General features: G+C 34.6%; 2 long non-coding RNA genes across 2 annotated transcripts in view; one reads left to right on the top strand and one right to left on the bottom strand.

Annotated features, from left to right (window-relative positions):
- Positions 1 to 10,738, top strand: part of LOC146398753 (uncharacterized) — a 244,947-nt gene extending 234,209 nt beyond the window's left edge. Inside the window, exon 5 of the long non-coding RNA XR_014817217.1 lies at positions 7,691 to 10,738. This is a non-coding gene — a long non-coding RNA (uncharacterized LOC146398753). The remainder of the gene's footprint in view (positions 1 to 7,690) is intronic.
- The window catches only part of LOC146398752 (uncharacterized), a 95,907-nt gene that overhangs the window by 56,052 nt on the left and 14,549 nt on the right, over positions 1 to 25,306 (bottom strand). The window lies entirely within an intron of this gene.

Raw genomic sequence — 25,306 nt, 5'->3', positions numbered from 1 at the left:
GCCGGATCCTTAACCCACTGAGCAAGGGCAGGGACCGAACCCGCAACCTCATGGTTCTTAGTCGGATTCGTTAACCACTGCGCCACGACGGGAACTCCTCATTCTATTTTTATGTCTGAGTGCTATCTTACTGTGCATATGTGTATCTACAGCTAGCTATTTTCTATCTATCTACCTATCACGTATATTCATCTTCCCTCTCAAGTAAACAACTTAATATTCCATCTAGAGGAATTAGAAAAAGAAAAAAGGAATAAGCCCACAATTAGCAGAAGGAAGAAAATAATAAAGATCAGAATGGAAATAAATATAATAGAAGCAAAACAAAAACAGTAGAGGAGTCCTTGTGGAGGCATAGTGGGTTAAGAATCAGAAGATAATATGAGAAGAATGTATGTATATATTCATCTGAGTCATGACACTGTACAGCAGAAACTGACACAACAAAGTGAAATGAAAAGTAAAAAAAAAGTGTGTGTAACATAAAATTTTCCATCTTAAAAAAAAACCCACACAAACACAGGCACAAAAAGAGTCTATGGGGGCTTGCTCTCTGGGTAGGTGCAGGTTGGAGCCTGGCCTGGCTCAGTGGCTTAAAGGATCCAGCATTGCTGCAGCTGCAGCGTAAGTCACAGCTATGGCTTGGATTCAGTCTCTGGCGCCGAATTTTCCATATGCCGTGGGTGCAGCCATGAAAAAAAAAACGTAGAAATGATCAGTGAAACAAAAAGCTAATTCCTTGAAAAGATAAAACAGAAGTAATAACTCTTCCACCAGGGTGAAAAAGAAGAAAAGAGTGAGGACTGAGATAGTTAAAATAACAAATGAAAGTGGAGAATTAACAACTAATCCCACAGAGATGCAAAAGAATCGTAAGTGAATACTATGGACAATTAGATTCCAACAAATTGAACAACCTAGAAGAAATGGACAAATTTCTAGAAACACATAACCTTCCAAGACTAAATCAAGAAGAAATAGACAATCTGAACAGACCAATCACTAGTAAAGAATTTGAATCTATAATAATTCTCTCAGCAAACAAGTCCACAGAGGATGGTTCACAGTGGAATTCTACAAATATTTAAAGAAGAGCTAATCCCTATATTTTCTAAAAAACTCAAGAGCATGGAATATTTCCAAATTCATTCTATGAGGCCATCAGTACCCTGGTATCAAAACCAAAGACACTCCTCCCAAAAAATTATAGGCCAATATATCTGATGAATATAGATGAAAAAATTCTCAAAAAAATTAGCAAAACAAATTCAACAATACATAAGGATCATACACCATGATTAGGTAGGACTTATTCAGTGATGCAAGCAAGGATCATTCAATATTCACAAATTAATCAATGTGGTATACCACATTAAAAAAAAAGGAAAGATACAATTATATGATCATCTCAATAGACACAGAAGAAGCATTTAACAAAATTCAATAGCCATTCATGATAAAAATCCTTATCACAATTGATATAGAGAGATCATTATCTCAACATAGCCATGTATGACAAACACAGCTAATTATAATCAGATGTGAAAGGCAAACAGTTTTTCTAAAATCAGGAAGACAAGGATGCCTACCCTCACCATTTTTATTTAATATAGTATTGGAAGTCCTAGACACAACCATCAGTAAAAAAGTAAGAGGCATCCAAATTATTGGAAGGGAAGAGGTAAACTGTCACGATTTGCAAATGGCACGATACTATATACAGATAATTCTAAAACATCACTAAGAAACTATTAGAATAAATGAATTCAGTAGAGTTGTAGGGTACAAGGTTAATATTCAGAAATCCACTGCTCTTCTAAACACTGTTAGAAAGAGAAAGCAAAAATAAATGATAATCCTATTTATGATCACATTTAAAAGATTAAAATACCTAGGAATAAACAAAGGGAGTGAAAGTCATTTACTCTGAAAACTGTAAAACATTAATAAGGGAATGTGAAAATGATACAAATAAATGGAAAGATATCCGATCCTTGGATTGGAAGATGTTTTTAACATGTGCACATTACCAAAAGCAATCTATGGATTTAATGTAATTACTACCAAAATACCTGTGACATTTTTCACAGTATTAGAAACAATAATTCTAAAATGTATACAGAACCACTAAACACCCTGAACTGCCAAAGCAATCTTGATAAAAAATAACAAAGCTAAAGGTATCATGCTCCTTGACTTCAAACTAAAGCTACAGTAATCAAAACAGTATGATATTGATTCTTTGCTGTCTGAAACATTTTTTTAAATTTTATTTATGTATGGTTGATTTACAATGTTAATTTCTGCTGTATGGCAAAGTGATTCAATTATACAGATACAGGTATATAAAATTTTCATATTGTTTTCCATTATGATTTATCACAGAATACTACTTATAGAGTTCCCTGTGTTATACAGTAGGACCTTGTTGTTGCCAACATTTTTAGATTGACATAAAATTCCCACTTATTGATTTTTGCTTTTTATGTATATGCTTTTGGTGTCATATCCAAAAAATCAGTTGTAAAACCATCGTTGAGGAACTTTTTCCCTATAATTTTTTTGTGGGACATTTATGGTTCCATTGCTTGTATAAATCTTTAATCCATTTTAGGTTACTTTTTGTGAATGATGGGAGACAGGGCCCAATTTAACTTTTCTGCTTGTGGATATCCGGTTTTCCCAGCATTCATAGAGAAGATGATCCTTTCCCAAATGAGTATCTTCACTGCCTTTTCAAATAGTAGTTGACTTTACATTACCTGCTTGTATTTTTGAGCTCTCTATTCTTTTCCATGGGTCTAAGTGTTGATTTTTTCCATACTGTTTTAATTGCTTTAGCTGTTTTGAATACTACAGTAGTATAATTTGAAGTTAAGGAAGTTCAGGAAGTTCTTCTTTCTCAAGATTTCTCAGAATATCCAGGATCTTTTGTGGCTCCATACAAGTTATAGGATTATTGTCTCTATTTCTGCAAAAATTGTCATTGGAATTTTGATAGAGTTTGCACTGAAACTACAGATGGCTTTGAGGAGTATGGACATTTTAACAATATTATTTCTTATACGCATGTATGCGGGTTAAATTTTCATCTATTTCCTTGATAATTTCTTTCATCACAGTTTTCCAGTTTTCATTGTTCAGATCTTTTACTTGCTTGATAAATTTATTCCTATTTTATTGTTTTTGATGCTACTGTGAACAGGATTTTTAAATTTTTTTTCAGATGATTCATTATTAATTTATATAAACACAACTAATTTTTATATATTAAATTTGTATCCTGCAACTTTATTGAATATATTTATTAGTTTTAAAAGCTTTTGGTGGAGACTTTAGGCCTGTCTATAATATTTTATGTCATCTACAAATAAAGACGGTATTAACTGCTTCTTATTCTTACAATCCCACTCAAAAATTGAACTTTTCACGTTTCTTTTATATCAGATTTTCTTCAATTATTTAACTTGTATTAAGTCTTCCAAGTAAGAATATGGGTGTGTTAATTCACCACTAACTAGGTCACTCATTTTCATACAGATTGATGCCTGTATCAGGCATCAATGCCTGACCAATGCCTGTGGTCAGGCATTATTAGCAGATGCAAACAACTGGTAATAGTAGTGGGATTACATAATACAACTCATAAAATGCAAGTGAATATTACTGGTCAATTCATCTGAGAAGGGAGAGGAAACTGTCCATCTGGCATCAATAAAGCTATGTAGAATTTTGCACATATAATCAGGAAAAAAGATCAAGCAATAAAAAGGATTAGTGATGACCAGATCAAAAGTTCTAGTAAAAATAACTGTTTTGATTCCGATAAATTATACTCCATCGTATTTTTATTTAATAAAAAATGGATTCTGAAACTAAATGAGTGTTGTTTGAACTAATGAACAGAGAGACAGGTAAAAGTAAGGAGTCATGAAAACAAATTTACAAGGTTTTGAGCTTTTTAGAAGTAGGTTAATAGAGAACACAAAATTGCAAATTTTGTAATTGGTGACTTAGAATATTAGTTTACAGGAAATTTGGAATATGTCCAAGCCTCTTTCCTTTCCCTCATGTCTATCAAAATTAAAAGTATGCCAAGGGGGCAGGGAGGGAGTGGGATGGACAAAGAGTCTGGGGTTAATAGTTGCAAACTATTGCATTTGGAGTGGATGAGCAATGAGATCCTACTGTATAGCACAGGGAATTATATCTAGTCACTTATGATGGAATATGATATGGGATAATGTGAGAAAAAGAAACTATATATGTGTGACTGGGTCAATTTTCTGTATAATGGAAATTGACAGAACAACACAAACCAACTATAACAGATAAAATAAAAAATTAAAAAATTAAAAATCTTTGAGATATTAAAATGTATTCTTTTTAACCCCAATTTTACACATCATATTCTAAATTTTAAAGTATTACATAATAAGTTTAATGTAGTATATTATTTTCTCATATATTTCTAAGTTCAATTTTTTTTTTGCTATCCTTTGTGCAACTTATTTCTCTACTTCATACAGAAACAATTCAAAAACATTTAAGTATAATTGATTTGTGTTTGCATGTGCTAGAAAGGTTCAGTGCTCCACTTGCCATTCAATCTGTCACTTTTGTTGTTTTGTTTTGCTTTGGGGATTTGTTTTTGTTATTCTTTTATGACAGCCTCAGTTTTTATGTCACCTGATGCATATGTAAGGCAGACTATGAAATGCCAATTTCATTTAAAATGTTAGTCATAACACATTTCAACCCTACTGAGGAATTATTAGATTTTCTAAATAAGAAAACTTTAAAAATTGTTACTAACTTTTTGGTTTCTGCCATGAGTAACAATTAAATGACACTGCTAAAAATTATACAGCACCTTGAAGCAATAATAAATATGCAAGTCTAAATATTCTGTCTTGCAGCAACTCTATGTAAATTTAACTTTTTGGGAACTTGTTACAGCTTAAAGTTTATGTTTTTGAAATTCCTGAAATCTTCCTTTTTAGTTACTCTAATGACTACAATAGTGACTATATAGATACACACACATAGAATTATAGTCAGTTTCTAAGATGGCATCAATTTACTGTCCGGACAGTTTCATTTACATTTTATTTTACTTAATAAACATTTTTATAGTAATGACATAAACTATATAATACTAGTTTTTTAGTTCTCTCTTACATAATACATAATACTCTCTTACATAATACTCTGTGAAATACTCAAATATTTGATTTACATGAACTTCCCAAAAAGGTAACTTAGAACTGTGCTGGGGAAGAGAAAGTGTGTGTGTGTGTGTGTGTGTGTGCGCGCGCGCGCGCGTGTGCACGGTGGCAGGGTACTGGAGGGAGGGAGAAAGCCCTGTGTTAAAATGGAGCATTGAGGATTGTTTTCCCATGTAAAATTTACTGTGAAATATAACAGAAATCACTTTCTCTTGGATCAATACGGGCTGTACATTTTAAAACATCAAGCAATGTAGGTTAGAAGAGGTGGTTGTTTTTCCATGTGGAAAATGTATTAAATGTATTAAGCACAGCACTAAGCTGATTCCAGAGCTTATTTTAAGCAGCTAAGTCTACAGAGTTAACCGGTTGAAGATATTTTTAATAACATAAAAGCAGATAATCTTTGAATAATCCATTATAGCTCACTTTTATGTGTTTCCTTTTCAATTTTTTCTGCTGTAGCATCTGGGCAAATAAATTGTCCTCTTTATTTCCTCATTTCTTCCTTCTTTTTAAATTCTTTTTTCTCTTTCTTTCTTCCCTTTCTCCTTAATTATGAATTTGAAGTTGCCCCTTATTTTTAAGGTTATAATAACATTTTTGACCAAGATTCTGACTGTGTTTTCAGTTTCTATTGATTTTAGGATTAAACTGGGTTAAAACTTACAGGGAAATTGAGCTTATTTAGTCCTGATGCCATTTTTCTAAAGTTCAGTTGTATTTGAACTTTCTGGCTAATGGAAGTTGAGAATTAGGACTCTGGTTTCCTGATATTGTTCTCATTTTATTATTTTATTTGTTTAAACCGAAAAATCTCCTGCTGAGAATATTATTCCTTATATTCTTAATAATTTAAATGCTGCTACTGTCAACAGATATAAATGAGTACAAATTATGGTGCCTGCTGAAACAAAAGAAATTTAAAAAACCTAAGTATGTAGGAATGCCCTGAAAATACCTTAAAGCAAGACACATAATTCTGAGGTCCCATATGAACATGAAAATTTTGTAAATAACAGGTCAAACAAAATTAGCCTCAGTATTTTCCTCTTATTATTCTGTTTCTTCGTAAGATATATGTATGAGTACACTATACACACATATATGTATGTACACATATATACATCTATTTCATTAATAAATTACCAACGTGTGTGTGTGAGCATGTGTGTATATATATGTATACATACACATATGCATGCATATACACACATGATATATAAACACACTATACTGCCTTTCACAGGCATAATGCCTCAATGAACACAAACCAATGTCATCCTCCTATGTATGAAAGTCAGCCAATCAGTAAAGTATACACTCCAATAAGCACATCTTAGAATTCCAAATAATGCCACTTTTACCTTTACAAGTGTACCACTCACTGATCTACGTGCTTACCAAAAACTACAAAAATAAGCAGCCTGCACTGGTTGGAATACAGCTATTGAGATGTATATAATTAACTGCATATAGCAAGAACATGACTTATGATATTAAGTTATAAATTCAACTTCATCTTTTCAGATATTAAGCTATGGTCTTACCATCTTATTGACAATTCTGGAAGTGGTACTGAAATTATGCGAAGACTCTCACGTTGGGATCTTTGAAAGGACTCATAAGACATACTCACAAAAGACTTTTATATGCAGGCAAAGGATAGAGTACCGCAGGATAAATGAAGTGGAGGAACGCATTAAGAGTACTAGGAATAGCCAACGAGTAAGCTCCCTAGGGTCCTACTCATTGATGTATGAGCTGTCCTACGTTTCCAAATTAAACCCATGTATTTGTGTGTAGAATTTTGGTTTTTGGAAGAGACCAAAGCAGAAATTTACAACACAGTTTTTGTGCCCTTTTGGTCATGTAACCAAATCAGAAGATCTAGCCAGCTAGGTCCATTGAATACCATCATATAAAAAATTGTCTCTGGGAGGAGAGGAGAACAAGACGGCAGAGTTTGAGTTGGTTTGGTTTTAGGTTGTACTGTGTGGTGAATAATTTGATTGGTTATTAACATAATGTAATCAGGCCCAGGTTTTTGTATTAAGTAATTTGTTTTTTGGTTTTCAGCTGTAATATTTGGTAAATGACTAGACAGGTTTTTATATAAGGTCATTAGACATTTTGTTTTAGAAACATAAAATCTAGTAGATATTTTGACATTAACTTGCTTATCCTTTTGCCACATGCTTTGTTATTGCCATCGCTTAACTATATTAGGGTTAGCAAATTTTATTGTAAAAGGCCATAGGATATATATTTTAGTTTTTTAGCTACATATAATCTCTAGTGCACATCCTTCTTTTTTAATTATTATAAATTTATAAACAATAAAAATTTCCATTGCTCATAAGCCATATGACCTGTTAGAATCATTGGCCATAGTTTGATAACTACAGTATGTATAAAGACATTTTTCACATATTTTTTGTACTTGACTCTTTTCATTTCAGCTGAATTTAGGAGAGACTCTTCTACAGGAAAAGCAGGAGATAGAGGCCCAAGAAATCTCCAATCGCAAATGATTTTGAGAAATCAACGTTGGACATCTGCTAGACTGATGACCAGGTTGAAAAACCTTGACTAGCAAATTATCCCCCACTTCCTGTATCATTAATTTGCAAGATGAAAAAAAATCCTCATCAAAAGCAAATTATAATATGAAGTAGCCAACTTTGGGGCAAGACCAATGAAACTACATTCATCTGTATGTCATACACATTTTTCTTTTTTGCTGCCCCACAGCATATGGAGTTCTGGGGCCAGGGATTAGATCCTAGCCGCAGTTGTGACCGAAGCCACAGCTATGGCAATGCCAGATCTTTAGCCCACTTTGCTGGCCAATGGATCAACCCTGTCTCCCAACACTCCCAAGACACCACTGATTTCACTGTGCCACAGCAGGAACTCCTGTATGTCAGATACATTTAAAAATGATCAGTTTGTCATAATTTTCCTTTATACTGATTCAAGTTTATATACTCTTCAATTAGTCTATCTTGTACATTTCACCAGTAATAACTTTTCAAAGTCTAGCATTTGATAGAGAAAATCAACACCATAAATATAAATCCAGTTCTCTTAAGCTATTAATATTACAACCAATTTAAAAAGTGATATAAATCTATCATATACATGAATCTTGCCAATAATACATTTTTGTAAGCTATGAAAATACTAAGAAAAATATTTGCACTAGAATTATCAAGATCTAAGAATATTATCTGCCACAAAAATACCCAGGGAAGTATTTTCACAGCTCCAGCAAAATTGATTACAACTTTTGTGAGACTCTAGAATTCCTGTTTTGTAGTATAAATTGGACTCTTGATGTCAATCTAAGACTAAGACAAAGTGTTTTGTGGTGCTACTAAAGAATTCCAAGAATATAACTCCCAAATACTCAGGGGAATGTGTGTCCTTATGAAACTCCAAAGGGTTTTATAAAAACACTTTCCAGAGAAATAAATAGTAACACAGACACCAAAGATGTTCATTCTGTAAGAGTTAGAAAACTTGAGATATTCACCAAAAATGTGTCCCCCATTGTGGGTGAGGTGTTGAACAGTAATATCCAAATCCTAGGTGTACAATGATCCAGTCCAGTATCCCTATTTCAACTACAGAATAAAAACAGGCTTATACTGTTGGGGGTGCAGTACCTAACTGTGACGTAGTTGTAACGAGCTAACATATATCTAACAGTGATCGTGAATCAGTGGAACATATCTCTACCAGAAGACATTTATGCCACATGCATCAATGGCTGTAATTTTATTTTTTCATATTTATTATTTTTATAGCAATTACATTTTGTCAATAAACTGTTTCAATTTCAAACATGTGAGTAATGGTATTTATGCAATTTTCTTATCCAGACAGTCCATATTCACTTAGATTTTTGAAAATGGGTGAGGTTTTATACGAGTTAATTTGAAGGCCATGATATCTAGTATTAGAAAAGGTTTGCACATTCATTAATATGCTTATTATACCTATTTGCACATAGAAGCATGGCTTTAGTATTTGAAAATAAAGATTATGAACATTAATGTTAATTTTTTGCTCTTCTTTTTAATAGGAAGATAGTCATTTTCTTCTTTCATGTATGTAATACTACATAGGAAATTCTAAATTTAAAACCTAAGTGTACTACAATATGATCTTAATCTTAGAATTTTAATATCATTTGAAGGTTTAAATTTTATAACTTAGATATTTTATAAAATTAAACATATTTTTCAATGTTAACTTATACACTTCATAATTATTTAGAACATTAAGTTTTTATATTCTATGCATTATGCTTTAATTGTTATGCTGAGTGGCAGTATATTTTTAGAATTTGAGAATTATAATTATATTATGTAAAATAATTGTAAGTGGGAACTCATGCTTAAGGAATATTCCATTGAGTTTGTCACTGCCGAGGAAGTAAAGGTACATGAGGCACGACATAAGCTTTCCTTTCTGGGTTTCTATCTCAGGTAGAATTAATACCATTCTGATACCAAGGATCTTAAACTCACTCACAGACACACGTCTTTCAAAAGATAAAAAAATATCCGTATTGTTGTCAAGAATCACACTGGACACGTTCACACTGATATTTTCCAAAATATGCCTCATTTAACAGGTTAGAGGACTCTGGTTATTGGGCTGGATTTCAGAAACGTGAGACACAGAGCTCGGTAAACATTCTCCATGGTGAAACAACCATTTAGCTCGCAGTAAAAGATGTCAACTACTTAGAGTCTGTGGAAACTTTCCTAAGGGCATACGGTATGTGGAGAAATAGTTATTCAAGGAAATATAACAACTCTCATTAAGAGTAGTAAGTGTCTGAGGCATTTGAGCCATAAACTGTTTCCCATTATGGCTCCAGCTCAGCATGGTGGAAGCTCCACTCTGGGTGGACATGACCAGGAAGATGGGGTTCCCACTTACCCAGCTCCCAATCTAGGGTGATATTTTTATCCCACAAGGAGGAGGATGTCAACGTTTTCACACCTTAGCACTTGAGTGTTACATCATGACCAAGGAGGATTTACCAGATATGCAAAGCTGTTTAAACATCAGAAAATCAATTTTCTTACTACACTATATTAATAGAATAAAGTAAAAAATCTCATGGCATTTGTGAAATCCAAAAAGTATTCATGAAAGACAAGAAACATTCAAAACATCAGAGATAGGAACTTCACTGGTAGCTCGGTGGGTTATGGAACTGGCATTGTCACTGCTGTGGCTCAGATTTGATCCCTGGCCTGGAAACTTCCACATGCCATGGGTGCAGAAGGGAAAACAACAAACAAAACACTAGAAATAGAATATCACCATCTAGTATCATCATTAATGGTGGAAGAATGTTTCTTAAGATTAGGAACAATCCATGGATTTCTACTCTCCATTTACATTCAGCATTCACTGCAGAATCTAGCCAGAGTAAGCAGACACGCAGAAAGATATGAGACACTCAGAACATCAAAGAAAAAAAAAAATTCATTACCTATTTGTGACTTAAAACTTAAAAGAAAACTTAGGGTATATATTTGTCATCATCGATTTTGAGTTAGGCTATGGTTTCTTAGATATGACACCAATATGACACCAAGAGTCAAGTAACAAAAAGTAACAAAAGAAAATAAAATAGACAAATTGGGCTACATATTTAAAATTTGTGTTGCAAATGATAACATCAATAACATGAAAATGCATCCCACAGAATGGTAGGGAAAAAAGTGTGCAATTTATATATCCAGTAAGAGACTGGTATCTAAAATATATGACATATTTATAGTTCAAAGATAGACAAATTTTAAAATTACAAAATGGTCAAAATATATGCTGGTCATTTCTCCAAATAAAATGTATGTAGGACTAGGAGTTCCCGTCGTGGCGCAATGGTTAACAAACCCTACTAGGAATCATGAGGTTGCGGGTTCGATCCCTGGCCTTGCTCAGTGGGTTAAGGATCTGGCGTTGCCGTGAGCTGTGGTGTAGGTTGCAGACGCAGGCCAGCAGCAACAGTTCTGATTCAACCCCTAGCCTGGAAACCTCCATATGCCGCGAGAGCAACCCAAGAAAATGGCAAAAAGACAAAAAAAAAAAAGTATGTAGGACTAAAGACTGTGAAAATAGGCTCAACATCATTAGTCATTAGGGAAATACAAATAAAAACAAAGAGCTAGCACTTCATACCCACTAGGATGTCTACAATCAAAAATGAGATAATAACAAATATTGACTAGAATGTGGAGTGTTTGTAACCCTCATATATTGCTGGTGGTAATATAAAATGGTGTGGTCATTTGAAAGCCAGTTTGATGTTCCTTAAATAAATAGATTATTTGACCTAGCAATTCCAAACCTGCACATATGACTAAGGGAAATGAAGACAAACACTTGAAATATGTGAGCAAATATTCATAAAAGCATTATTTATATTATGACAAGTGGAAACTCTCCAAACGTCTATCAAATGATGAATGGATAAATAAACTGTCCTTACAATAAAATGTTATCAAGTACAGATAGATGCTACAGCATGAATGAACACTGCAAACATTATGAGGGAAATTAGTCTCAGAAGATCAACTAGTAAATGATTCCACTTACACGAATTGTCTAAAATACACAAATCTGTAGACAGAATCTAGATTAGTGGTTGTCTTGGTTAGTGGGCATATTAGTGATGGGGAGAAAAAGAGAAATTACTATTAGTGGTTATCAAGTTCAGGAGTGATACAGTGTTCTACCATTGGATTGAGGTGTCAGCTGCACAACACTGTGAATTAACTAAAAACTACTGGATGTAAATTCTAATCAGATGGAATGTATGGTATATAACCTACAGTTCAATAAAACTATTAACGTTTAAAAATAATGTGATTTTCCACATTTTATTACCACATGTAGGGGTTTTTTTTTTTGATATTTTACTAAATTCCACTAGTCTACTTTGACCTAAGTCAACTATAAAAGTCAAAATTAGGTAATGGAATAAATCTATAATACAGCATAAAAATATCTTCATTCTAGTCAAATTATAGTATTAATAATTGACATTAATTTGAATGAAATTCTTTTTTGTAGTATTTCACATCTTCACCTGGCAACTGCAATGTTTATGTAAGATTTTTCTAGGTCCCAAGACATTTGTAATTATGTTACTTTTAATTAAAAAAAAAACCTATTCTTGATACAGATACTTAATCTTTACATATCTCCAGTACTTAGGAAAAACACGTAAATCTTGGTTTGTTAAATATCGACACTCCATGTTTTTGTAGCATGATATACATACTTGAGTACAGATTGAGACTATGTCAAACTCCTGTTCTATTTAATCAGTTAAGGTGACAATTTGATCATATTCATATAACTAATGGGCAAGTTCTGATTTACAGAAAGGCTTTCTGAAAAATCTCATTAACTTTAATACTCATTTTATTTTCTCTGAAATATTAAAGAGCAGGCTAACTTCATATTAATTTTAACTGTTTCTTCAATTTGATACTCATTTCAGTAGGTACTTAAGCATGTTTTTCTTTTCAATTCAGTGACTGATAGTATTCGTATACAAGAAACTTCCATTTTAGGTGTTTTTGATAGGCTTTAGCTGATAGGTAAATATGATGTGAGAATCTAGGATAGTTACTGGTAACTTCTACCATCTTTCCCAATGTATTTTTGATACTTAAATTTGTTTGCCAACTGCCAATAAAGATTATTTATTCAGACAAAAAAATTACCCATGTACCTAAATATCTCTATCTCTTTATATAACTACCCTATAAAGTTATATAGTATACATTATATATTTCAGGCAGTGGGAGACATCTTGTGTAGGCTACAAGGGTGGGCGCACAAGTGCTGCAACCATCGCAGTCTCCAGAGGTGGGCATAACCCACCACCAAGAAGGGTCTCCTAATAGGGCACTGCCTGTCCCTCCCACCAACCCCGAGGTCAATGACACAGCAAAGGGCCCAGTGACCGAGCTCTGCCCACTGTCCCTGACTTCCCAGGAGTGCCCTTGGCCTACCACTGCCACATCCACTGAGGGCCCTGTGGCCAAGCACCACCTGCCAACCCACTTCTCCACTGTTCACTGCCACTGATAAGGGCCCCATGACCAGGCACCACCCACAGGTACTGCCCATTGCCCCCACCTCCTATGGGAGCACATGGGGCTGTCTACCTGCACACTCCTTATCAAGGAGATAACTGCCTGTACACACTGAGGAAAGAGATAGCAAGCATCCAAACCAAAGCAGCCCTCATGCCAAAAATGGTAAAGTGACCCAGAGATGCTCCCACATATAAATAGCCTTCCAAGACTACAGCAGATAACTGTTTCCCATAAATTGAGAGATTAAAAAAAGTAAGCAAAATGAAGAAGCAGAAAAACTATTCCCAGTTAAAACAACAGGATAATCCCTCTGAAGGAGCAAACAATGAAACAGACCTCTTCAGTCAAACAGACACTTAGTTTAAAAAAAGGTGGTAATGAAAACACTGAAGGAATTAAGAAAAGGCTATGGAGAGAAATGCAGATTGCTCTAAAAAGGAGCTATAAACTAAGAAAAGGAGCCAAGAAAAAAATAGAAGATTAATTTGCCAATATGACAGCTGAGCCAAAAGTAATGAATAACAAAATGAGTAATGCAGAGGAATGAATAAGTGATATGGAAGGCAGAATAATGGAAATCACCCAATCAGGACAGCAGAAGAAAGACAAATAAAAAAAAATGAAAGCAATATAAGATATATGGGATAATATAAAGCATGCCAATCTTCATATAATAGGGATCCCAGAAAGAGAAGAAAGAGAAAAGGAGACTAAAAATATATTTGAAGAAAATTATGGCTGAAAATTCCCCAAATCTAAGGAAGGGAACAGATATCCAGGTACAGGAAGCACAGAGGGTCCCAAACAGACCTAGTCTAAGACATGCAATTAAAATGTCAAAAATTAATGAGAGGATCCTATAGGCAGCAAGAGAAAAACAGAATAAATTACAAGGGAAGCCCCAAAAGGCTATCAGTTGATTTCTCTTCAGAAATTCTAAAGGCCAGAAGGAAGTGGCAAGACATATTCAAAGTTCTGAAAGAGAAAATATCTGCAATCTATAATAATCTACCCAGCATGATTACCATTTCAAATGGAAGGAGAAATAAAAGAATTTCTTAGAAAAGCATGGACTGAAAGAATACAGCAATACTAAACCTATCCTGAAAGAAATATTGAAAGGTCTCCTCTACATAGAAAAACATAAGAAGTTAGATTGGAAGAAATCACAACTGGAAGGTAATCAAAGAAAGTATACAGATCAAAAAAAAAAAAAAAAAACCTGTGAAAGCGATGATAAACACAAGGCAGCGAAAAGATAAACATGGAGACTTAAAAAAGGACATCGAAATCATAGTATGTGGGAGAGTAAAAATGTCTAGGGTCTTTTTTATTTTTGGAATGTGGTTGAAGCTTTATGACAATTAGTCTAAAGCAAGCAATATAGGAAGGGGTTAACATACTTGAAAAATAGGGTAAATGCAAATCAGAAAGAAGACACAGGCATAAAATAAAAGGAAATCATCAAGCCACAAAATTAAAAATAAAGAATAAAGAATAAACAGAATCTACTGGAAAACAAGATTTTAAATGTCAATAAATACACATGTATCAATAATAACCTTGAATATCAATAGACTGAATGCTCCAATTTAAGGCAGAGAGTGGCAGACTGGATTAAAAAAAGAAGGGAAAAAAAAAAAAGAGTCTACCATATGCTGATTACAAGAGACCCACCTTAGGGCACAGGAAAAATATACACTGAAAGCGAAAGGAGGTAAAAATATATACAATGCAAATGTAAATGACAAGAAAGCAGGAGTCAAAATCCTCATATTAGACAAAATAGACTTTAAAACAAAGTCCATAAAGAAAGATAAATAAGGATATTATTTAATGATAAAAGGATCAATTCAGGAGTTCCTGTTGTGGTGCAGTGGAAACAAATCTGACTAGGAACCATGAGGTTGTGTGTTCAATCCCTGGCTTTGCTCAGTGGGTTAAGGATCTGGCATTGCCATGAGCTGTGGTGTAGGTTGCAGAAGTGGCTCAGATCTGGCATTGCTGTGGCTCTGGCATAGGCTGGCGGCTACAGCTCCAATTCTACTCCTAGCCTGGGAACCTCCATATGCTGCAGGGGCGGCTCTAAAAAGGACAAAAGACAAAAGACAAAAAAAAAAAAAAAAAAGATCAATTCAGATGAGGATATTACACTCAACCACATATATGCACCTAATATAAGAGCACCCAGAAACTTAAAACAAATACTAAAGACATAAAGGGAGAAATTGATGGGAATACAATAATAATAGGAGACTTAACACCCAACTCACATCAATGGACAGATCTTGTAAACAGAAAATCAGTAAAGCAGCAGAGATCCTAAATGACATAGTACAACAGACTTAATTGATGTTTTCAGGACATTACATCCAAAAAAAGCAGAATATATATTCTTTCCAAGTGCACATGGAACATGCTCTAGGTTTGAACACATAATAGGGCACAAAATTAACCTAAAGAAATTTAAGAGTATAAAGATTATTTCAAGCATCTTCTCAGACCATAAAGCATTAAACAAGAAATCAACCACAGGAAAAGCAATGAGAAAAAACTGACTACATGGAGACTAAACAATATGCTACTAAAACACCAATGGGTCAACAAGGAATCAAAAAGGAGATTTAAAAATACCTTGACAAAAATCACCATGAAAATACAAAATCTATGGGATGCCACACACACACACACATGAGTGCGCACATACACACACACAAACAATTCTTAGAGGGAAGTTCATGGTGATACAGGCCTTCTTCAAAAAAAATGAGAAAAATCTCAAAGAAATAACTTAACCTACCACCTACAAGAATTAGAAAAACAAACAAGACCTAAAGTCAGCAGAAGAAAGGGAATAATAAAGAACAGAGGGGGAATACATAAAATAGAGGCTAAAAATCAACAGAAAAAAAATCATTAAAACCGAGAACTGGTTATTTGAAAGGGTAAACAAAACTGACAAACCTCTGGTCAGACGCACCAAGAAGAGAGAACCCAGATAAATAAAACCAAAAACAAAAAAGGAGACATTTCAACTGATATGGCAAAAAAAAAAAAAAAAAAAAAGTAAGAGAATACTGTGAACAATCATAGGCCCAAATTTGATAACCTTGAAGAAATGGACAAGTTTCTAGAAACACAGAGCCCACCAAAATTGAATCAAGAAGAAATAGATAATTTGAATGGACTAATAATAAAAACATTCCCTACAAACCAAAGTCCAGGACCAGATGGCTTTACAGTTGAATTCTAGAAAAACTAATACCAATCCCTCTTAGACTCTTTGCAATAATTGAAGAGGAAGGAACATTCCCAAAATCATTCTATGAATCCAGCATAACCATAATAGCAAAACCAGACAAAGATACTAACAAAAAAGAAAATTATGGGCCAATATCTTAGATAACTATAGATGCAAAAATTCTCAACAAAATTTTAGCAAAGCAAATCTAACAACTCATAAAAAAGTTCATACACCAAGACCAAATGGGATTCTCATAACAAGTTCACAAGAGTGGTTCCACACATGCAAATCAATCAAGACAATACTCCACATTAGCAAAAGTTAAAAACCACATGATCATCTCAATTGATACAGAAAAACCATTTGACAAAATTCAACATCTACTCATGATAAAAACTCTTACCAAAGTGTGTATGGAGGGAAAATATCTCTACATAAAAAAGCTACTTATGACAAACTCACAGTCAATATAACATTCAATGGAGAAGAGCTGAAAGCCTTCTCACTAAAATCTGGACCAAGACAAGGATGCCCACTCTCACCACTTTTATTCAGTACAGTATGGGAAGCCCTGGCCACAACAAACAGACAAAATAAAGAAATAAAAGGTAACCACATTGGAAGGAAAGAGGTAAAACTGTCCTTAGACGTAGATGAAATGATGCTATATATAGAAAACCCTTAGGACTCCACAGAAAATCTACTGGATCTGATCAACAAATTTAGCAAAATAGCAGGATAAAAGATTAACATTCAGAAATCAGTTGTCTTTCTGTATACTAACAATGAAACATCAGAAAAGGAATGTAAAAAAATTTTTTTAATTGCAAACACACACACACACTAAACCTAAGAAAAAATCTGATGAAAGAGATAAAAGACATACCAAGAACTATGAAACAATACTGAGTGAAGTCAGAAACAGAAAGAGAAATACTATATCATATCACTTATATCTGGAGTCTAATATACAGCACAAATGAATCTTTCCACAGAAAAGAAAATTATGGACTTGGAGGAATAGACTTGTGGTTGCTGAGGGGGAGGTGGAGTGACTGGGATGCATTGGGAGCTTGGGGTTAATAGATGCAAACTATTGCTTTTGGAATGGATTAGCAATGAGAGCCTGCTGTGCAGCACTGAGAACTACGTCTAGTCACTTATGGTGGAGCATGATAATGGGAGGAAAAAGAATGTATACATGTATGTGTAACTGGGTCACCATGCTGTACAGTAGAAAAAAAATTGTATCAGTGAAATTACAATTAAAAAAATTTAAAAAAAGAACTATGAAACAATAAAGGAAATTAAATAGGATTCAAAAATGCAAAGATATCCCATCCTCTTGGATGGGAAGAATTAGTATTGTTAAAATGGCCATACTACCCAAAGCATCTACAGATTTAATGTGATCCTTATCAAACTAACAATGATATTTTTCATAGAAATGTAACAAATAATCTCAAAATTTATATGGAACCATAAAAGACCCAGAATTGCCAAAGCAATTCTGAAGGGAAAAAAGGCAAGATGCATAACTCTCCCAAACTTAAGACAATACTACAAATCTACAGTAATAAAAACAGTATGGTATTGGTACAAAACAGACATATAGATCAATGTTATAGAATAGAGAGCCCAGAGATAAATGCAGACAATCTTCGACAAAGGAGGCAAGAATATAAAATGGGAAAAAAGTCTCTTCAGCAAGTGGTGCTGGGAAAACTGGACAGCCACATGTAAATCAATGAATCTAGAACACACCCTCACACCATGCATAAAAATAAATTCAAAATAGCTTAAAAACTTAAATAAACAAGACACCATCAAACTCCTAGAAGAGAACATAGGCAAAACATTCTCTGACCTCAGTCATACAAATATTTTCTTAGGTCAGTCTCCCAGGGCAATAGAAATAAAAACAAAAACCCATGGGACCTAATCAAACTTAAAAGCTTTTGCACAGCAAAGGAAACCATAAACAAAACCAAAAGAACCTAGAGAACAGGAGAAAATATTTACAAATGATGAGACAGATAAGGGCCTAATTTCCAAAATACACAAGAAGCTCACGCAACTCACTAACAAGAAACCAAACAACCCAATTGAAAAATAATCAGAAGACCTAAATAGATATGTCTCCAAAAAGACACATGGATGGCCAGCACACACGTGAAAAAATGTTCAACACTGCTCATTTTAGAGAAATGCAATCAAAACTACAATGAGGTACCACCTCACATTAGTCAAAATGGCCATCATTAAAAAGTCTACAATTAACAAATGCTGGAGAGGGTGTGGAGAAAAGGGAACCCTCCTACACTGTTGGTAGGAATGTAAATTGGTAAAACTACTATGGAAAACATAAAGAGGTTCCCTAAAAGACTAAATATGCAACTATAACATGATCCATAAATCTCACTCCTAGGTATATATCTGGACAAATCTATAATTCAAAAAGATTCACAGCAGCGCTATTCACAATAGCCAAGACATGAAAACCACCTAAATGTCCATCAGCAAATTAATGGATTAAGAATATGTGGTATATATACACAATGTAGTACTACTCAGACATTAAAAAGAATGAAATAATGCCATCTGCAGCAACATGGACGGACACAGAGATTCTCATACTAAGTGAAATAAGTCAGAAAGTGAAAGACAAATTCCCCAGGATATCACTTATTTGAAATCTAAAATATGACAGAAATGAACATATCTATGAAACAGACTCACAGATACAGAGAACAGACTTGTGGTTGCCAAGGGGAAGGTGGCGTGAGATGGACTAGAAGTTTAGGGTTAGTATATACAAACTATTACATTTAAAATGGCAAATGACTAGGTCCTACTGTATAGCACAGGGAAAAAAATACACACACACACACACACACACACACACACACGTATACTGCTGTGGCTAAAACTTCCAATACTATGTTGAATAAAAGTGTTGACAGTGGGCATCCTTGTCTTGTTGCAAATTTTAGCAGGAAGGTTTTCAGCTTTTTCGCACTATTATATTGGCTGTGGGCTTGTCATAAATGGCTTTTATTATGTTGAAGTATGTTCCCCCTAAACCTACTTTGGTAGGAGTTTTTATAATAAATGGATGTTGGATTTTGTCCAATGCTTTTCCTGCATCTATTAATGTGATCATGTGGTTTTTGACTTTTGTTAATGTGGTGTATGACGCTGATTGATTTGTGTAAGTTGGATGATTCAAAGTATGCCAATAGCTTTAGAAACGAAGTGAACTACATTCTCTTTTACTAACTCAAAGTGCAGAACTTCTCTATTGTTTCTTAAATAAATGATCAAAACATGGGGTGTATGATTTGGACATGATCAGGACTTTTTTTATTATAGAATAAGCTAAAATTAATTTTCACATAATTATTAACTTCTAGAACATGTAACAGCTTTCAAAGAGTTACATATATTATACGTAATTACACAATACCTAGACTCCACTTCTACAGGCTTTTTTTGTACAGTTTCTTATCATTATTGCATAATTCTTTGGAATATTTTGCTATTATAAAATGGTTTATTAATTTATCATATTTTATATATAGTTTATTGATAAAATATTTAAATTTTCTTTTAATATTGTTTTAATATATTGTACAAATTTAATATAAGGGAATAACAAAATTGAACATATAAATGCAATATTGAATATAATTACTCATGGCATTGTCTCATCCTTACAAGTTGTAATTATTAAATTATTAATATTATCAGATTTCCTTAATTTTGTAACATCAACTTTAAATTTCATCTTTTTTTATAGGACTCGATTTTGTTGCTTTGTAAATTGGTGCTCTCCTAACAATTCCACTGTTTTTAATATTAATTTACTTCTTCCAACCTAAAATCTGATATTTGATCTCCTAAGAGAGTGAAATGAGTTTCCTTTTCAGCATCTGAAATCACTCCCTCTTTGATCTTTTGAAGAAAGACTAACAATAGTCTTTAATGTTATATCACTTTGATCTTGGTAACATTTTATGTAGACTTTTGCTTCCAAGCTACAATGAGTATGATTTGGAGCTTCTAATTTATAACCTATACTACACTTAAGTCTAGGTGTAAACAGTCTATGCAATCATGAAAATAACTTTGTTTTCTGATGCTCTAATGAACATTCTGTTATTAAAAGTGTCCCATGTAAGTGGAACTTCACATTATTCTGATTCTAAACTTACTTTTTTTTTGTCCTTTTAGGGCCACACTAGTGGCATATGGAGGCTCTCAGGCTAGGGGTCTAATGGGAACTTAGCCACCAGCCTACACCACAGCCACAGCAATGCCAGATCCAAGCCATGTCTGTGACCTACACCACAGCTCAAGGCAATGCTGGATCCTTAACCCACTGAGCAGGGCCAGGGATCGAACCCACAACCTCATGGTTCGTAGTTGAATCCATTTCCACTACGCCGGGTGGGAACTCCTAAACGTAAAATCCTTTAAAACCCTTTTTCAAAATAGGCAGGGAGTCCATCATTAGCTCTGTCCAAATGAAACACAATGTTCCCATTGTGGCCCATCTAGTATCCATGAGGATGTGGGTTTGATCCCGGGTCTCCTTTAGCGGGTTAAAGATCCAGCATTGCCTTGAGCTGTGGTGTAGGTCACAGACATGGCTCGGATCTGGCATCGCTGTGGCTGTGATGTAAGGCTGCAGGTCTGATTTGATGCCTAGCCTGGGAACTTCCATAGGCCACCAAAAAGCACCCCCCCCAAAAAAAAGGAATGAAGAAACAGCTGTTGTGGAACACATAAAACTACTGAAGCTGGATGATGTTAACTACGATGCCTTCTCTATGCGGAAGCTTCCCACACAAAATAGCTCCTACTTCAGAGTCCTTGCAGCTATATTTCCTTGAAAGCTAAGAATTTAATTTTTATCTGTCGGAAATATTGTTAGAATCAGTGAAAAACTTGTAGAAATACAATGGGAAAAGAAAAACAGCTAGTGACCTATGCATGCTTAAACAAAACAACAAAGAAATCTTTCTAGTTAAAATGACATATCTCTCATTTGACTCAGAGTCTATCCACTTGTAAAAGTCCTTATTCTACCACTGAGTAGGTTCAAACCACATAGTTGCTGGCTAACATTCTCAGTCCAAAATTCCACATCCATTTATAGGTTTTTGCTTTTTTCATTTTATTGAGATGTAATTGACATATAACACTGCGTACATTTAAGCTGTACAGCATAAAGATCTAAGAGACAAATTTATTGTGAAAAAATCACCACAATGTGTCTAGTAAACACATTCATCGCCTTACTTTGTTCCTTTTTTTGTGGTGATAATAAAGATACTTAAGATAAAGCTGAAAAGTATACAGTATTGTTAATATGGTTATTATGCTCTAAATTAAATCCCCAGAATTTATTCAGCTTATAAATGCAAGTTTGTTTTCTTTAACCAATATCTTCCCATTTCCCAGCCCCTGATAGCAAGTCACCAATCTACCCTTTGTTTCTGACTTTGGCTTTCTAGATATATCATGTAAGTGAAATAATACAATATTTTTCTTTCTCTGTCTGACTTATCTCACTTAGTAATGCCCTCAAAGATTCATCCATGTTGCCTAGAATAGTGGGATTTTCTTCTTTTTATGGCTAAGTAATATTCTGCTGTGTATATATATCTTCTTTTCCATTCATCTACCAATGACAATTAGATTGTTTCTATGTCTTATAAAGTCATTAATTCTAAGAAAATAGCAAAATAGTAAGCAGCATTGGGAAACTGATGATAAAATTTGTATTATAGCATGTGTAGACTTCACATGAACTTATATAAAATATTCATGTTCATATGACATGTATAATATGAAAAATCAAGCCCTGAAACATTTGATAAATTGCTACTAACAATAACTCAAAAGACCTACTTGATATGTAATTAGCTTGAAACTTTGGGAGAAGTGAGAAGATAAGTTTTTCATAGTACGTGTTAATTTTTTGGATGAGTTTGCCAAAATATTACAAGAAAAAATGAGTTCAGGAAAATAATAACTAGTGTGAAACCTGAAATGACAGGAAACACAACCTAAAAACCTAGTAACTTACACTATCAGAGGAAGTCATTACTTTTTCGTCCTAAGCAATAAAGTACAAAATTGACAGAGGCTAATTAAACATTAGCCTCGTGGCAAATATATTAAGGTCATATCCATTACCCGCATTGATAAAACCACTGATTAAGATTTCTCAAAATATCAGAATACTTTATAAAGTAGACGAACAATATTTATATTTCAATTGGCTCAGACACCTCAAAGAAGAGATGTAGCTCTCTTACTGAAGCCTGCTATATACATATCCAACTAAATCAACAGAGAGGCATGGGAAATAAAAAAACACAGCAAGTGTGAGGGTTGTGTGCTAAAATGAATATGGGAACAGCTACCAGGCTATGGAGAAAACAGGCAGCAAACAATTAGGGCAAAATATTCTAGAAGCAGTACTATACAATTAAACATTGAGTTTTATCACCAAAATATCCACAATTTTGGACTATAAAGTATTGTGACTACCTGAGCATTAAATCTGCTTTGGGACCTTTGACTACTTATGGCAGGAAAGTGACTGAGAATGATGCTCAGAGTACCGTAAGGGACATATTCAGTGATGCCTACTTTAGAAGTGTCTGCAATATCATGAAAAGCTATCACACCTCCCTTGAGGCAGTCAGCACTGAGGACCGCAGATAAAAATGGACAAAGGAGTATGACCAGGGACAACTGTTTTGATCCCCTTTCTTTAACCTGTTAGTGAAAGTGGAATTTCCAATCTAAGGTTTGGGGGATGGCCTACTACATGACACAGAACACTGGACACCTGAGATCAACAGCACAAACTCACAGCCAGGACGGGAGGATACCATGCCATGCAGGGTCCCAGGCAGTTCACACTTAGGAAGAGAGTGAGCAAGCAGGGGCTGTAGGAAGCTTATGAGTTGATTTCTGGTTCCTAAAGGGGGATGTGAATGCTTGGTTTGAGTAATTTTGTAGGTTTCTAGGGAGCTGAAACTTGCTATGAAAAAACAGGAAAGCACTCTACCTGGAGAGTTGTTTACGTAGAGGATCTCATTCACGGGGTAGATTTGGGAAGAGGAACTTGTAGTTAGGCCATTCGAGGCCCTCCAGATTCTGATGTCATAGAACATATAACATGCAGCTAATTTCAGGCTTTGCACCACACTAATCAAGGGACAGTCTATGAACAATTTCTCCATGCTGCTCTCCCATCCCCAGAGAGGGATCGTTTACTATAGAGAGTTGGCATTTTCTAGAATGTTTATTTTTTTATTTATTTTTATTTTTATTTTTTTGTCTTTTTTCCTTTTCTAGGGCCGCTCCCGCAGCATGTGGAGGTTCCCAGGCTAGGGGTCGTATCGGAGCTGTAGCCACTGGCCTACACCAGAGCCACAGCAATGCAGGATCCGAGCTGTGTCTGCAACGTACACCACAGCTCACAGCAACACCAGATCCTTAATCCACTGAACAAGGCCAGGGACTGAACCCGCAACCTCAGGTTCCTAGTCTGATTCATTAACCACTGCTCCATGACGGGAAATCCCTAGAATGTTTAGATGAATGAAGTAATACAATGTGTTCTACCTTTTTTATATGGCTCTTTTCACTCAGAATAATTACTGAATTCAGCCTATTTTGAAATTCACGGCTGATATAGACAGTAGATATTTGTTGACATTTTTAAGAAACTCATAGGGTGATTTTCAGTGTTTGCTGCATTTTACATTCTCACCGATAGTACATTAAGATTTCTATCAACCATATCCTTGCCAAGTTTTGGTATGATGAGTCACTTTAATATTTGACATTATTAATAGTCTAATGATAGCTAATTGCAGCTTTAATTTGCTCTTCCCTAATGACTAAGAATCGTATTTTCTCTGCATTACAGACCTTGTTTCCTGCACCTCTGCATGGCCAGTGAAAATGATTAGATACCAGGCACTGTGAATTTTACCTTTTTGGGTGATGGATAATTTTTACACTCACAAATAATCTAAGCTTTGTCTTGATGTCCTAACATCTTAAAAATGGTTTAGTGCTTTCGAATCTTTAATACTGTGTTGGGCAGGGACAGAAGAAAGTTTAGTCCAGGATTCATTCCTCTCTGTCACTGAGGTAAGACCTTCTGAATATTCTACCTGACGCTCCATGAAAGATCAGGTTTGCCAATATGGTTGGCGAGAGCAGGCAGAATTTCTGGCCCTTTGTGAGACTTGGGGGTTGATTTCCCCCACCAGGCTCCGTAATTATCTTGATATCATTCAGTAGTTTCCTCCCATGCATGCACTCATCAGCACTTGGTTGAATTCTTGAGGGGACTCTTGGAAGATGTCTGGGGCTCTCTTTCTACAGAGAAATCTTCTGATAGTCTTTCCTATGAATTCTGGCCACCATAGCCTGTCTAGATTCCTACCTCTTATCTCTTTAAATAAGGTAGACTCCCTTGCTCTTCTTGGGTCCCTGATGCCTGAGCCTTGAGCAATAGCCTAGAAATGTCCTCAGACAGTAGCTGGGGAATTAATAGGATTTATTTTGTTTTTCATTTCTCAGCAACTACTCTCCTTTGTTTGATGCCTAATGTCTTGAGAGCCATTGTTTCATATATTTTGCCTACTGTTTTAGTTGTT

Source organism: Sus scrofa, chromosome 10 (assembly GCF_054392235.1).
Source record: "Sus scrofa isolate SSC_HxYL_T2T_F1_AM1 chromosome 10, Sscrofa_HxYL_maternal_Yorkshire_Landrace_v2.0, whole genome shotgun sequence".
NCBI classification, from domain to species: Eukaryota; Metazoa; Chordata; class Mammalia; order Artiodactyla; family Suidae; genus Sus; species Sus scrofa.
The sequence above is the reverse complement of the archived record's forward strand: the minus strand, read 5'-3'. Positions and strand labels throughout refer to the sequence as shown.